Source organism: Coturnix japonica, chromosome 2, assembly GCF_054131305.1.
Source record: "Coturnix japonica strain WE chromosome 2, WE-NBRP24, whole genome shotgun sequence".
Classification (NCBI taxonomy): domain Eukaryota; kingdom Metazoa; phylum Chordata; class Aves; order Galliformes; family Phasianidae; genus Coturnix; species Coturnix japonica.
The window spans coordinates 9,771,405-9,787,398 of record NC_140664.1 but is presented as its reverse complement, the minus strand read 5'-3'; the positions used below and the strand labels follow the sequence as shown (position 1 = coordinate 9,787,398).

Here is a 15,994-nt window from a genome sequence, read left to right as displayed (position 1 = left end):
TCAAAAAGTGGCAGTGAGGTAGATGGAGGTTGTGCCTTTCTGTTATCAGCAACACAGGCTGAAAAAAACAGTTTTGATTTCTTTACAGTATTACTTAAGTAAAGAACATTGACCTTTTCTTTAAAAAGGAGAAGAGGCACATTTATAAACTGAAAAGGTGAGGAATTGCCAGCATGTCAGTTTAAACTCAGGCAGGAAGATCAAACATTGAATTTCAGTGCTATGACAGGAAGACCCCTCAGACACCTCTAGCAGTAATGTGTGTTTAATCAAGAGGGAACATTTTTTTTGTTGTTGTTGTACAAGTGATTGGAATCTCTAATTCATTTTGCACAATATTTATTAAAATCCTGGCTAAGGAGCTTGTCTTGCTGTCCTTTGTATTGTTTTCCTGTTTTCAAGTATACATAGAAGATTTTTTAAAATTATTGTTGTTTTTGTTGTTGTTGCATTGCATTTCTTTCTGCATTAAGTATTAGACTTCTCTGGTGATGGAGAGTCATCTCCACATGCAAACATAATTGGACTTCTATCCACCTGATACAGCCTGCTATACTTCTAGAATGGCTTACATGGTGCAGATATACATGGTAACCCTTGGGATCCTGGGCAGCCTGATCTGGTGGGTAGCAACCCTCCCCATGGCACAGGGTTGGAGCTTGGTGATCTTTAAAGTCTCCTCCAACCTAAGCCATTCTGTGATTTTACGATTCTATGATAATTGAGGCACTTTGTGTTTTTAGTGATTTAAATGCAGGAGAATCTTCCCACATTTGAAATAAGTGGAATAGTTATTAACTTCCATTGGTTTCGAGACTTGAGTCAAGAGAAAGACAGTTAATGCCTCTCTTTTCCCCCATCACTTTGCTGGGGACTTCAGATTGCCCTGCTGAAATTTTCATTGCTAAGCAGAACAGAAGACATTATTTGGGTACAGAGAGGCTTGGAATCACAGCCAGAATTTCAGAAGCCCATAATCTCCAAATAAGTTTACTCCCTTCATGGCTCTTGTGCTGCCCAGTTCTAATTCTGACTGCCTCCTGGGCCTGCACTGTCAAACTGTTGACACCCATCCATCTCCTTGAGAAAGAATGCTAGGTTCAGGTTTGGTGACTGAACGACCAGGAATTTTTTCATTTGATTTAATTTCAGGACAAAAGTCTGCTAGACTTGGCAATAAGGTGCCCTTTCTTACAGGATAGACACTGTTGACGCTGTTCTAGTCCAAAAGCATGTTTTGTTTGGTTTTATTTTCCTCTGAAGGACAAACGAGCTGAGTGTGTGCATGCATATGTATAATTAGATATATGTGGATCACTCTGAAAGTAATGCCTCCTATTTATTTCCATGGGAACTACAACAGATACAAAGAGCACAAGAATACTATTTGATAGATCAAATTCTCAGCTACAAAACGTTATTTTTCAGTTGAGTCACCACTATTAGCTGTGCTTTTTCTGCACTATTTTTTCTGCATGGAGAAGCTCAGTTCCACACCTTTGCTTTATGCACACTTCCATGTCAGTTGCCATGTTGTCAGACTGCCCTTCTTCTGCTGTCTGTTGTACGGCAACAACATGTACTGAAATATTGGTGGGAAGGTTCAACCTCTTCTGCCATGCCACCAACATCTGTCTCTGACACTGTGGGCAAAGTATTCATTTTCATGCAGCCCTTGTACTTATATCTACATGCATTAAATTGCTAGTCTGTCTGTGTGCATACTCAAGGTTTATGAAATAGGAGGCAGATGTCAGTGGGAGATCAAAGACATTTAGACTAATTTTAAGCCTAAAAGCTTTATCAGTGTCCTTTATCTCTGGATAAAGAAGGTGATTCAAATGTAATGCTTCTAATAACTCCATTCTTTCTAAGCCTAGGTGAAGACTAACATTTTTCAGATGATGGAAGAGGGCTCCTGATCATATACAGGCCTGATTATTTACGGCAGAGAAGTGGGTAGTGCAGGAAATACAGCTCTAGACCCAGATGAAATGGTTTTATGCCAGGCTCTGTTCTGCACAACCCTATTTTCCATCAGCTTGGAGGGGCTTTGGAGTCAAAGCTGTTTCCTGCTGTTTATCAAATAGAGCTGCTTCCCAGCTGGGAAGCTCACTGGGGGCCTCTTGCTGCTGCTGGGCTGTAGCAGCATTATGAAACCCCCCCAATGGCACAGACTGAAATGTTGCTTAGAGACATCAGTAGCTTAAATTCCTCTTGTGCTGCTAATCCTCTGGGATTTTAGGGATAGCCAAGTGTTGATACTTTGTCTGCCACCTATAAAAATGTGTTTGCAGTAGATAGGCACCAGCTGTGGGTGAAATGTGGCCAGTGTTGGGCTTCTCCACTCCCTCCTCCTCCTTGCAGCTCTCAGATAATGGTGCCCACAACTCTTCCTTCTCTCCCCAAAGCAAAAGTCTAGGATCGTGATTCCTGCTCCCCTGCACCACACCCCTCCCACATCTCTCCTCTGGTTTCAACTAATCCTTATGTTGGATGAAAAGAAGCAATGCTAGTTGATTCTTATGCAGTGTGCTCTGAAATGGACATCAAATGAGAGCCCTGACAGCCTTGGACAGCAGGCAAGTTGCTATTTACAGGTCCCTACTTGATGTCCGTGTCTTGTTATTCAGAATCAGTTCACCAAAAGCAGAATAACCCAAAGGAATCCAGTCACTCTTGATCACAGTGCCTGGAAGCCACTTGAAATTTATCTCTTTGTGTGGTTTGTTTTGGCCACTACTGTCAGATCACAAAGGACCTTGAAGCATTCCAGATGTAAATTACACTCCACAAACTTGTTTTTATGATGGAGGGTCTTCCTTGCATACTACAAAACTAATTAAAAAGCAGTCTTTCTGTTTGTTTAAGATAGTTGTAATTTTTCTTTTAAGGTAATAGGGAAAGCATGCCCATGTGCTGCCAATCAAAACTGTACAGAGGAAGCCACACCATTTTCTTCCTTTTTTTCTTTTCTTCTTCATTTTTTCTTTTCTTTTTCTTTTCTTTTCTTTTCTTTTCTTTTCTTTTCTTTTCTTTTCTTTTCTTTTCTTTTCTTTTCTTTTCTTTTCTTTTCTTCTATTCCATGCTTTTTTAATAGTGAGCCAAATTATTTTATTTATGAACCTTTAAGAACTGTGTCCTCAAGGGAGCATTAAGTGATCCACTACATCATCATGGTATTTGTTATATCTGATCATAAATGTGTTTTGATGCTTCAAGAGCTATGGTGCTGATCTTCAATAAATAAGTGTATAAACTCATAACAGCTACCGTATTGCACAGGCTTGTTGGAGTACTCTGATTACTGGAAAATAAATAGTTGAAAATGGAGAATAACTGATTTCTGGATAAAGGATTATCATGTTGGAAGTGAAGGTGAATGACTCCATCAGCCCTTTTGAATCGAGTCATAGGATCACAGAATCCTTAAGGCTGGAAAAGACTTCTGAGATCATCCAGCCAGCCATCAGCTCATCCCCTCTATGCCCACTAAACCGTGTCCTTCAGTGCCACATCTCCACATTTCTTAAACACCTCCAGGGACAGTGACTCCACCACCTCCTTGGGTAGCTTATGCCAGTGCTACACCACTCTTTCTGAGAGGAGGTATTTCCTAATATCCCTACTTGAATTTCCCCTTGTGCAACTTAAAGCCATCATCTTTCATCCTATTGCTAGTTACCTGGGAAAAAAGGCCGACCTCCATCTCACTGCAACCTCCTTTCAGATCGTTGTAGAAAACAAACCAGGCCAAAGAGGCTGACTATGGGAATCGGGTTGAGGAAATGCTTTGAACAGAAAACCAAACTCTTGGGATTGAAACAGACCAGAAATTGGGTCTGTGCACAGACCCTCTCCCTCATCTTAATTTGTAGCATGGGCATTCATCTGTTGCTTATCTTGGACAACTCTGATTAAACATGCTGATGGTGAGCATCTCATTCAGGTGAACTAATGGCTTGCCAAGTCCTGACACCCCATCAGAGCCTCATGGATAGGGTAATCCTCTTAGTAAACCTGGTTTCTTGTCTCAGTGTGGATGAGTGAAGCCTCAAGGCAGTCAGCTACTGCCCCTGTGCTGATGTATTTGGCACCTGGTAGCTGGAGGTGGTGTGCTGGGGGCAGGCTCAGCACTGTGCTGGGAGAAAGCAGAGGTGCTGGGGCTCCTGCTGGTTGCATCCCCTCATTTCCTCATTCCTTGCCCCCAGAATCTTGTGCTCATTAGCAGCTGACAGTAGGGAGGAGAACGAGGGGAATACTCTTTCCTTCAGTTGATGGCACATACAGGTCCTATTTCCTTATTGCATGTGTTGGTTTATATAATTGTGAGGCTGTTTCCTTAAACCCAGCTGTAGTTTTTGACTCAGTTCCATCAGTAACAGCTGGTAAGAAAGTGATTTCTTGCTGTATTTAAATTAAATATTTTGTTGGCTTAGCTTTTAATTGGAGGTTCATTCTGACAAAGTTGTTTTGGGTTAGAGTTATTAAAAAGAAGAAAATAAGTTTAGCTTTTTCCCATAATAATGCATTAATACTGGGGCATGAAGATTATATGTCTGCTATAAAGCTGCTTTGCATTAAACCCCATGTATATTGCTCCAGTATAACATTAGTACCCTGGAACAGTTTACGAACTTATTTATTTTTGGATGAAGCTGTTATCATTCACAGCACAAGTAAAGAAGCAACATTGGAAATAATCTTGCCTGAGATGAGCATGAAGGGGTTTTCTGTCAACCTGCTCTTGAGTTTGTGCAGAATAGTACTGTTACAGCTTTTGAGAGATGTTACTGGATGCACTTCTGAGACAAATGACCATGACATGGTGACAGTGACGGATGAGGATACGTGGCCTGGCTTACCTGGAGATATTGCTTGCTATTGCATGACTGCCACTGCTCTGCAAGGCTGGATACTGGGACATGTGGTATATGTAAAGCAGGAATTAAAACATACAAGCTTTGTAACTTCAGCAAAATGAGTATATGAAAGCTGTGGGTAAGTAACTGAATTTCCTTTAGCATGAGAGGTAACATACAGCATTTCATATCAGAAACCCTTATGCCTCTCTGCTCTTTCCACATGCCTGTGATCGCACTGCAGAGGCTGGTGCCACTAAGGTTCTTAGAATTATAGAATAATAGAATCATTAACATTGGAAAAAGCCTCTAGGATCACTAAGTCTGACAGTTGACCCATCCCCACCATGTGCACTAAGCCCCGTCCCTCAGTGCCACATCTCCATGGTTCTTGAACACCTCCAGGGCTGGTGACTCCATCACCTCCCTGTGCAGCCTGTTCTAGTACATTAGCACTCTTACATAAAAGAAGGTTTTCATAATATCCAACTGGTTCTTTCAGAACCAATACACAAACATCCCCATGCTTTATTTTTTAGTGAGACTCTGAACCTGGATGCACACACTATGCACGGTCTGTGGATGGCTTCAACTGTCCCCATGGCAATGGGGAGTGGAGATAATTAGTACTTTTGTCTTGCTGCATTGCCGTGCCACACTGAAGGGCTGTTACTCTCATGCAGGACATGGTAGAAAGGGCCAGGTAGAGAGGGCAACCATGTGGCATTTGGGGAGCAGCTATAATATAGCTTTGCATGATTCTAGGCCTGGGCACCACTGTTGAGGAGGGTGAGATGAGACCTGGCAGTGTGTGCATCACATACCTCTCACCTCAGTGGCATTTCTGTCAACTGCAGTACACTGGGCTCAGTTGCTCTGAAGAGGCTCTCTTTCACGTGTAGGCTACAAGATCTCCTTCCTACCCACTGCAAACCTGGGCATCCCACACTAGGTGGCCATGGTAGATCAGGGGGCTGTAGAAGATGGGGTCCCTTACAATCTCAGCCAGTTTGATTCAGTGAAGACAAAACAAACTCCAAAGGCTGATCTTCATTGTTGCCAAATCTTTCTGATCTATGCTGATGGTTATAGATGAATCCCAGTCAATCTCCTCCTGTAGAAGAAAGTGTCCTCTGCTCCAGACGGAGTCACATGGCTCATCACATCACCAACGATAGTATAACAAAGAGAAACCTGTAACATTTATCTCTCATCTAGTGATGGTTTGCCTGCTCAGGCAGAGACACGACAGGTTGCAGTGATGGTGCCTCCAGTTGAGGAATGCATGCTGCAGCCTGCTAGACAAGCACAGCCACCTGGAGCATGTCACTGAAAGAGGAAGGTGATGCATTCATCTTTTAACAGTGCTGTAAGTTACGGTGTGGGCCAATTTTCATTATTTCATTTTCATTTTATGTTTTTATTTGCCTTTTCTTATTTCATTCTGAGTGAGGAAATGGCTCATGATTCCCAGAGGCAGATGCTCCCCTGTCTTGAAAATATAACCTGAAGCACTAAAAAAACCCTTCTGTTTTAGCCCCTCTAGACCTCAGGCATATACACTTTTCATTTGGTGCCCAACTAATTAGCTTGCTGAAAGATGTTAATAGTTAAGCTAATAATTACTACCTCTTTGCAACTGACCTTGAAGTAATTTTATTGCAGGTACTTTAAAGATGAAAATAATTATTTCTGATTATTTTTATTAGAATAAAGTTATTAATATATTCTTTCCTTATTTCAGGTGATAAGTGTGAAGCCAGATACATGAATAGCCATTGACTAATTGCAGTAGGAGAAAATTACCATGTTTCAGTATGGAGTGGGCTGGGAGAAAATGGAGTCCATCACTCAGTACAAATCTCTTTTGGGTTGAGTTTCTCTTTCAGTTTTTGATCACAAAGTACATCCAAATTTAAGCACATTTGGCCTTCTTCTACTCAAGCCAAAAGTTGCTGTTAGGCTTCGGACATACAGAGCTGGCTGATTAAAATATGATAATGAATTCTGTTACAAGTACAGAAATAATAGTGAAAGACACCTCCACCAAAGTGTGTGGTTTTGCCTTTCATCATCACTTTCTGCATCCAGAGCCATAGGCATTTTTAATGCACTTTCTCTTGCAGAAGGGATGGTACAACCTTGAAACAACTCCCTTTTGCAGATGGGGACGCTGAACACACAGTCATTAACATGCTTCCCTAAACTTGCTGTTACCTGTTCTGCGTGGATGGCAGAGTGGGGTTACTCCTCCCAGCAATCTCAAGTAAAACACAGGAGTAAATGACTTCTCTCAGCACTGGAGCTGAGGGACCTTCTTTCTGATCCCAGTGCTCTTGGGGTTATTACACAGATGTGATTTATGCAGTAATTAAATCTGCAAAATACAGTTAGGTGCCTGAATGCCTTTTAAAATGGTATTTAAAATATGAGTCCTTGAGGCCTGACATTCAAGAGGCATCAGCCCCCATCTGTTGCCACAAGAAGCCAACGGGACAACCAGTGCTTAAGCCAATGCATGGCCTTGAGCCAACACACTCAGCACCGAGTGGAAGCAAGCCCAGAATAGCTGCCTCACAGTACACAGCTATCTATTTCACACTAATTTGTAAGACTTTGAAGAAGGTAGATAGCGTGGGACAGTCTATCCTCATGCTGAATAGCACCCTGAAAATTATTGCTGTAGGTAGGCACTGCAGGACTGACAAGGCAAATGCTCTTTTCTGAGGCCAGCCAGCATGCCAACTCACTGATTATTTGCCGTGTTTGATCTGGCAGGTATCTTGTGTGACTCATTCTTTGCAGCTCCAGGAAAATGTGCTCTCTATAAGCATCTTAGAGGCTCCGTTGCTTCGTGTTAGGGAACAGAAGGAAATTCCTTCCTAATACATTTCATCAAAATGGTGGGCTAGTTTTTCTTAAGACTTACATCAAGGGAAGTAAAATGCATGACTGTATGACCATGAAATTTAGTTTGCAGGCTGAGAGATAGTTCAACTATGTTGTACTGAAGAAGTGAAAGATTTCTAAATAAGCTATGAGTAAATGACTGCACACTGGCTTATTAGGACCTGGTCTCACTCCCCAACTTTTCCCTGAAATGAAGAAGAAATTCTGCTCTTGCCTTTAGAAGTACAACTGGATGCTATGCTGATTTTATTGCCTGCATTAAATACACATGCTGATAGAGGTAGTGTACCAGTACAGGAACTCCCAGCTGTGGCATCAAAGAAAACACAGCACCATAAAAATGGACTTCCTGTATACTGGGAGCATTGAGCTCTCATATGCCATTTCTGTCTTCTCCTGATGGAACTGGGGTGGACAACTCTATTCAAAACAGTTGTTATATTCTAATATTAAAATATATATATATATATACTCATTCTGTAAGCTGAATTAGACAAATGTCTCTACCTTAGATTAAGATATGTGTGAGAGAGCAGAACAGTAGATAGCCTCTTCCCTCTCTTCCCAGTGTAGCACAGAGGATTAGTGAGTTTCTCTAAATAAATTTGTTGGAGTATTTGACAAGATGGGGGATATAGCCAGATCTGAGTTTCAGGAAGTTTCCCCTCTCCTGACCTTGTTTCTCAGCTGTTTTTCTGTGGTGGAACCAGGGCCCCACCTTGCAGGGCTGATCCTGCTACTATTAGTCACCTGCGTGCAGACAATCTGACCTCTTATTTCTCCAGCACCAATAACACTTCCAAACATGGCAGATTACATGGCAAACCTTCACTTTTAAGGAAAGCTTGCAAATATCCTATAGTAATGAGACCAAGGTAGTACTGGGGAACAAAGAGAAGTGTGAGCATGGCTTCCCCAGAGTAGCTGGTGTGGCCAGCATCTCACTCTCCCTGGAGTTGTTCAAGGAACATGGAGAGGTAGCACTGAAGGGTGTTGTTTAGTGGTCTGGTGGTGATGGGTTGACAGTTGGACTAGGTGATCAAAGAGGTCTTTTTCCAAACTTAATGGTTCCGTGGTTCTATGATTCCATCACATACTGAGCAATGCATGCAGAGAGGATTTCAGCATAACTCCTCAGCACACGAGCCAACTAGAAATACTGTCAGTGTTCTGCGTGTTAAATCTGAACTCCATTCTCTATTCTTTGCATGTCATGTTCTGATCAGTGCATCTTTGTTCTACCAGGTGATTGCTATTCTTAATTTATATGATGAAATCTATTGTCTCCTTGGACCAAAAGTGTTTTTTTTTGAACAACATAGACGTCAGTTATTATTGAAATGTTTGTTCTCTATGTTTGTTCTCAGGAAACAAAGTGTGCAATTTTTTCAACTATTTCCTGATTTTATTTTTTTTTTTTCTAAGCTAACGGGCTGTATTTTATCAGCTATAAGCATCCACACTTTTGATGAAAGTGAACAGAATTCTTCTATGAAAGTATGGAAAAAAAAGGAGCAGGATCTGTGTGTCTACCTCTTAAAATGCCTCATTCCATCTGTACGGTGATTTGCGGCAAAGCAGCCTCTAGAGCAGGGCAGTATGATTATACACGTTTTACAGGTGGGGAATCTGAGAAAGGACATACAGTGGTAAATCTGGAACAGAGCTGAACTGCTGGAAGCTCAAAAGCAGAGCACTGTTTTCTAGGACACACAGCCTCCTCCTGCTTGCAGGCAGTGACACGTAGACATCACATTTGGAGAAGCATCGTCACCGTGCTGTGTGAGAACACTGATTTTCCAATGCTAGACACAGTGGGAGGGCACTTGGTGTCTGCATTATTCTATTTTCCTGTGCAAGGAAACTGATCTGCCATCCTGCTTGATAAAATGCAAGCTGTACAGTCCTGGCCCTCATTGTGCTTTGTGGCCAATGGAGCAGCATTATATGGGAGGATGCATGAGGGAACTGAAGATGCAAGAAACCTTCAGTAGAGAGCAAGTGCAGGAAAACTTGTGTAAAACCTTGTATTCCTTAACTCTCTCCCTAGGAAAAAGCGCTTGGAAAACATCACTGAGGTATCAGAGTACCTCATGCACTTTAAACAGAAGTCTCTCCCTTAAAATATCTGTAGGAGGAAGCACATGTGCTTACAGTTTATAGAATCATAGAATCATGTAGGTTGCAAAAGACCTTCAAGATGAGCAATTCCAGCCATCATATCATATAAGGTCCCATCACTAAACCATGCCCCTTATTGCCATGTCCACACATCTTGTAAGCACCTCCAGGGACTCCACCACTTTTCTGTGCAGCCCATTCCAATGTTTGATCACACTCTTTGTGAAGAAATTATTGCCACTGTCCAATCTACACTTCCTCTGGTGCAACATGAGACCATTTCCCACATCCTGTTCATAAAGATCCAGAAGTCTTAAGGTTTTGAAAAACTGATGTGGGAATGTGGCTGTTGTGTAGCTGAAAGGGGGGATGAGGGGGCAAACATCTCCGAAGTCTGGCTTGTGAATTTGTTTCACCCAGGCATCCTCTCTTCTCATGCAGAACCTGATTATGAAAGGATCCTGTGGCTGCAATGAATTTCAGCCTATAAATATATTAATTTCTGTTTTGTGCATTCTGTGCATCATTGCAGTGCTTCAAATGTTGTCTCAGCATGTTGTTCATTACCGAATCACTGAGAACATAATGAAAAAAGTATGTGGGCTGTGAAACATTTTGCTTTTGTAATGCTTGGCTTGAATCTGTGCAGTATTTAACTTCCAGTCTACATTTGAAGCATATAGGTTGTAATAATGCTTGACATGGGTGTCAAATCTGTTTGCCTAGTTAGAATAAATCTTATTTCACCTCTGTATCTGTCTTTTTCAGTCCAAAACTGTGGGAAGATTTCTGTCAAAAAGAAGGTGAAGAGTTTTCTTCCTTCAGAAAATGACATAATAGAATATCAATTAATCTATTCTAAGGTCAAAACTGCAAGAACAAATGAGGTGTTATTGTAATTTTGACAGATGTGATATGTTTCTGGTGATCAAAGAGAAAAGTCAGAGCATCTTACTGTATTCCTTTCACAGATTATGTATATATGTTGGAAATTATGCTAGCAGTGGGATCTTATTTTGTTATCTTTCTTTTTTTTTTTTTTTTTATACTAATATGTCAAGCTACTTTAAAAACAAAGCCAAGAAACAAAAGCCAAGGAGAATTAACATGTGATGCAGGTACCAGGATGTGCTTTTTAATTCTATGTATTGCTAACATAGCTGAAATCTAGCTATGTAAGTGTGTAGGTTACAGCATATCTCCATATTTATGCTTGGGGATGTGAATAAGAGAACACTGTAAGTGATGTTGGCAGCAACAGAGCAGGTAGGAGATGAAAAATTATTGTCAGAATGCTGGCCAAGAGCTGTCCTTCAGGATGTCTTCATAATGAAAAACACGCTTCTATATTTTGTAATTTCTGCTTTCCAAACTGTCTTGTAAAGAAATAATGCTGTCAAAATATGTAAAACAGATATCTTTTTTTTTTCAAACAACTCAGGTGTTTAAAGTCCTATCTCAAAAAGCCAAATAACTGGTGTCAGTCTAATTTTTAAGTCTCTTATTTACTTGATTTCTGATTATATTTTTTCATGTTTTTACAAGGCTTATCTAACAGATGTTTGAAACTCACAGGCTTAACTGCATGTCTGCAGGGAGAGTTCCCTGTTGCTGTTCCAGCAGTGTTCATACAGGGAGAAAAGGGGAATTTGTCTTGGCTTTAGTCAGGACTGAGCTCCCTGAAGTCTCAAATTGGAGCAGGTTGCAAAATGGAGACACATTTTCATTAAAAAACTGGCAAGATAAAACTTGCCCTCATTTTTCACCCTCCCTCCCCACTCCTTGCCCTCAGATTTCAGGCAGCGGTAATGTCAACAAAGAATGTCAAATGGAGTAAATATTTACAGAGACTCACTACAAACGTTCTGACCATTCACTTTCAGAGTATGGAAGGGAAGATCTACGCAGGAACTCCAAAAGTTAGGAAAACAACTCCTGTTTTCACAGATAAAAGCAAATACCAATGATCAGTTCCAATACTTAAATTAATACTGACTTTGGCCAGCTACAGTTTATGCAATTTTGAACCTCCTAATACTGGAGAGATTATTGCTTTCATACAAAAAAATTGTATTTTTTCTTAATTTAAAGCTAAAGCTCCATGAAAACAAAGGATAGGGTCACAGAAGCTTTCAAATAAGCAGTGATAATAAAGTGTCACACTTAATTGAGGTCATCTTTCATGAAAAATAAGTAACTACAACGGTAGTTACTACTGACCTAACTGCACATGTAAAGATGTTGCCATTGCTTTCAATGGGAAACATTAGTCTGAGGGTAAGAACTTTTGAAAATCCTATTCTGATTATAGGGGCTGCTTCTCGTAGAGCCTATTTCACCAAGCCTTTACTCCTTGCACCCTTATCACTTAGATGAAAGGGATCTCCTTCTGCCTGAGATTCTAATGCTCTACCAAAGTCACTCTAGGGCTGAACAGAGCTGAATGTGTGAGAAAGATGAGAAGCATGTCAGCTGGAGTAGTCCAAATGACCTCTGCTATCATAACTGAGGGTTAGCAGAGGAATAGAAGTGTTAAAACACCTGAACTGTTTTCCACTTGGTTATGAACTCTAATAGTATCTTTGATCGCACATTTGTGGAGGTTTTTTTGTCTCTGTACAGAAAGCTTTTTATGTGAGCTTGGTTAGCAAAAGTGAAGTCCTCACTGGGCTAACTAGAATCTTCTGGGACACAGCCTATAATTCCTAATTAGTGTCAGAGGAATTGGTACATGACAACTGAGGTCATAGGCTATTTCCAAGAGGTTTTTGCATAGCAAAGGAAATTAATTTTTCAGTGATGCGTGGAATGACTGCCAGCCCCTGGTAATCAAGGAGAGTTTAATAGCTGAAATGTCAGATATCCAAATAGAGCAGATATGACTAGATCTGACCTTAAGTAACCTTTCTGCATAGGGCTATACTGGGAAATCTTAAAAAAGAAAAGTTATTTATTCAGAATTTCTTTTCTTTCTCAGTGATTCCCCAAGTCAAATGCAGCAGTACAGGACCAAGTGCTAGCCTGAGGTTATTTTCTTGGTTGAAGGCTCAGGCAATAGGCCTGATGACCTCAACATGTAGTGACAGAATGATCCAGGTTTATTAATGTTGTCATATGAAGGACAAATTATGTTTTCAGTGACACCTGTCCAGCTACTTTTTCTCCAGGAGATAATCTTAGCTGGATCTGGCAGGAGATTAGTGACCAAACCAGTGATAAATCTACAGGAACAAACAGGAACATTCTTTTTCTTTTTTTTTTTTTTTTTTTCCTTGGAGCTGCAGGGAACACTTAAAGCAGGGAAAAGCATCAAACTTCTGCTTTCATCTCTGCAGCTTACAAAAACAACAACAACAACAACAACCAACCAACCAACCCCCCAAAAAAACAAAACAAACAAAAAAAAACACACAACAAAAAAAACCTTTAAAGCAACATTGGAGGTGCCAAAATGGGAAGATGCTATTTTTCCTAAATTGGTTTTCTAAAAAGAGATGCAGAAATTATCCACATTTATTTTATTTTGCTATAAGTGAGAGACAAGATTTGTGGTTTCAAGAATTTCCTTTCCCCTTCCCCTTCCCCTTCCCCTTCCCCTTCCCCTTCCCCTTCCCCTTCCCCTTCCCCTTCCCCTTCCCCTTCCCCTTCCCCTTCCCCTTCCCCTTCCCCTTTTTCAGACCCTTGTACTAGAGATAATTTTTCCATTTCTCTAATTATGTCAGCTTTGAAAGAAGTAAGTTTACTTACCCTTTTTAATTTTTTTATTATTATTATTATTTTTGAAGAGAAAGTACGTATAATGTCTATTGGATTTTGCTGTAGTTGGAAAATAATGCTGTAAGGCTGATGAATAACTCAAGATCTCAAGATGGTGTGTTTTAGCTTTCTTTCAGTGAGATGTCTTTGGTAGACACTTTTTGAAGGCCCTGTTCAAAGTAAAGCACAGATCTTTTAACTTTGAATCAAACTCTTCCATAAAGTACTTCTGGATAAGAGAAATTTAAACTGGAATTTTGTTCTGCTGCGCCAGATTTGAGTTTTCTAATCTTATTTGCCTTCCTTGGGTGAGAAGTTCCTCAGTGAAATAATAGTTCTGATACCAGCAGGGTTGTTTTTCTTGGAGGTATTCTGAATAAACGATTCACATTCCACTGCCATTTTCACCACTCTATCTCTCTTGCATTTCAATATTTTCCTATTAATCATTGTATATTTATGGATGTCCTTTTTTCCCCACCCCAATACTGGCTTGTGTTCTTGCGCTCCTTTATGCTGTGCGTACTGTGCAAAGGGCAAAGTTTGACTGGGACGATCATTGCTAATTTTACCCAGCCCAAGATCAAGGACACATTCAGTCACATTCAAGAGAGACTGAATTCAAAACTACACAAAACAAACAAACAAACAAACAAAACCATGGACAAACAAACAAAAAAACACCCATGTATTTTCTTTCAGTTTGTTATTTAGATTGGATAGCACAGCTTTAGCGTGGCATAGAGGCCAGAAACACATAGATAGGTCAAATAAAGATTTAAAATACATAAAGATAATAAAAAAGACTGGTGAGTGTAATTGTTAAAAGCTTCACTTTGGAACATATGAGGCTTCTTCTCCTCCCTGGACTTAAGCTACTAAATCACTACTAGAGATCAGTAGACCTGAGGTTGGAGGTATTGCTAAAGCCCATCTGCCAAGTCTAGTATAGCTTTTATCTTCTTCTGAAGCATGGGATACAAGTTTCTGTCAGAAACTGAATTGATGGACTGCAGCACAGTTGTTTCTCTTTTCCTATTCTGACGTGAAGAAAATAACTGCAGATATTTATATGTTCGAAAAAATGCACACTTACGGTCTTGGAAAATTTCTTTTTTAATGAACTAAAGAGAGCTTGTCTTTGGAATCCAAGCACCAAAGTAGAGGGAAGATAGACAACCTGCCAGAAACAAGCAAAGGAAGTAAGTTAACTTAATGACACCACTGGCTGTTTAATTATGCAAATAAATGATCTTCTCCTTTTCAGTGTTTGTAAAAATGAGCTCGCTACATTCAGATTTTAAGTAGCATATCCATAAATTTAAGTTTAATGCCACTGTACAGAGGCTTTCCCAGATAATTCAAAAGCCTATCTCTTCGAGGTCATTGAGACTGTCATTGCGACTAGACAAATTTTATGTTCTGTCTAATAGCAGAGCGGGAGGATGTGAGCTGTGCTGAGAGAGCTCTCAAACTTTGTTAAGATCTGTGTGGATATCTGATTTTAGTTTTTTTTTTCTTTCCCCCTTTATACATTGTTATGATGGGTTTAAACACAGGCATATTACCTGATTCCTTCTTGCTCTTTTGAAGCCAATATTGATCAGTGACATTCCTTTGACATCAGCATTGTTGCAGTGGTACATAGTGCAGATCTTGTCCTGATAGGGTGGAGACCAAAGCAAATGTTTGAAAAACTGAGCTGAGTATTTCTTTTTATTTGTGTCTTCTGTTTTCTCTTTGTCTAATCTAGTTATCTATTAATTCTACAATGATCACAGAGCTAAGGCAACTCTTAAAGGTCTGGATCGCAGGATGATCAAAATCTCTCTGCCAGTCACAGATAATCCACTTCAGAGTGGGCAGCAATGCATCAGTGGAGAGATTCCCCAGGTTCTGTTGGGACTCTTCAAGATTCAAGATCCTACTGGACTTGGAAAAGCCAGAGAAAACATATATCATATTTAGAATCCAAAGAGGGAAAGTATATTCAAACATAAATATTTGTTTCAGCACCCTGTTGCAAACATTCTGCACAGTGCATAGGGATTTACTGCTCAGCTCCTATCAAATATATATTAATGGAATTTACGTAGATAAATCCCTAAGCTTCTCTAGGAAGAACTCTTCTGTATTTATTATTCCTCTTGAATTTCAGTGCCCCTCAAAGATTAAGTAACTCCAGGTTTTATTTTTCTTTACTGAGAGTTTGAGAAAGTCCTGATAACGTCTTGGGAATGCGATTAGCGTGATAAAGACTATGTTCTTTATTGGACTGCTCACATCACCTGCATTTTGAGGGAGAACAGTTTCTATTTTTCAGTCCTCAGTCTGTGCTGATGCAA

At 40.2% G+C, this 15,994-nt stretch overlaps 1 long non-coding RNA gene across 1 annotated transcript; it reads right to left on the bottom strand.

Moving 5' to 3' along the window:
• Positions 1 to 13,627: 13,627 nt before the first annotated feature.
• On the bottom strand, positions 13,628 to 15,350 carry LOC146761685 (uncharacterized). The gene is made up of 3 exons (XR_014942440.1): positions 15,218 to 15,350; positions 14,746 to 14,829; positions 13,628 to 13,819 (listed from the first exon to the last, which is right to left on the bottom strand). It is a non-coding gene; the product is annotated as an uncharacterized LOC146761685 (long non-coding RNA).
• Positions 15,351 to 15,994: the final 644 nt, after the last annotated feature.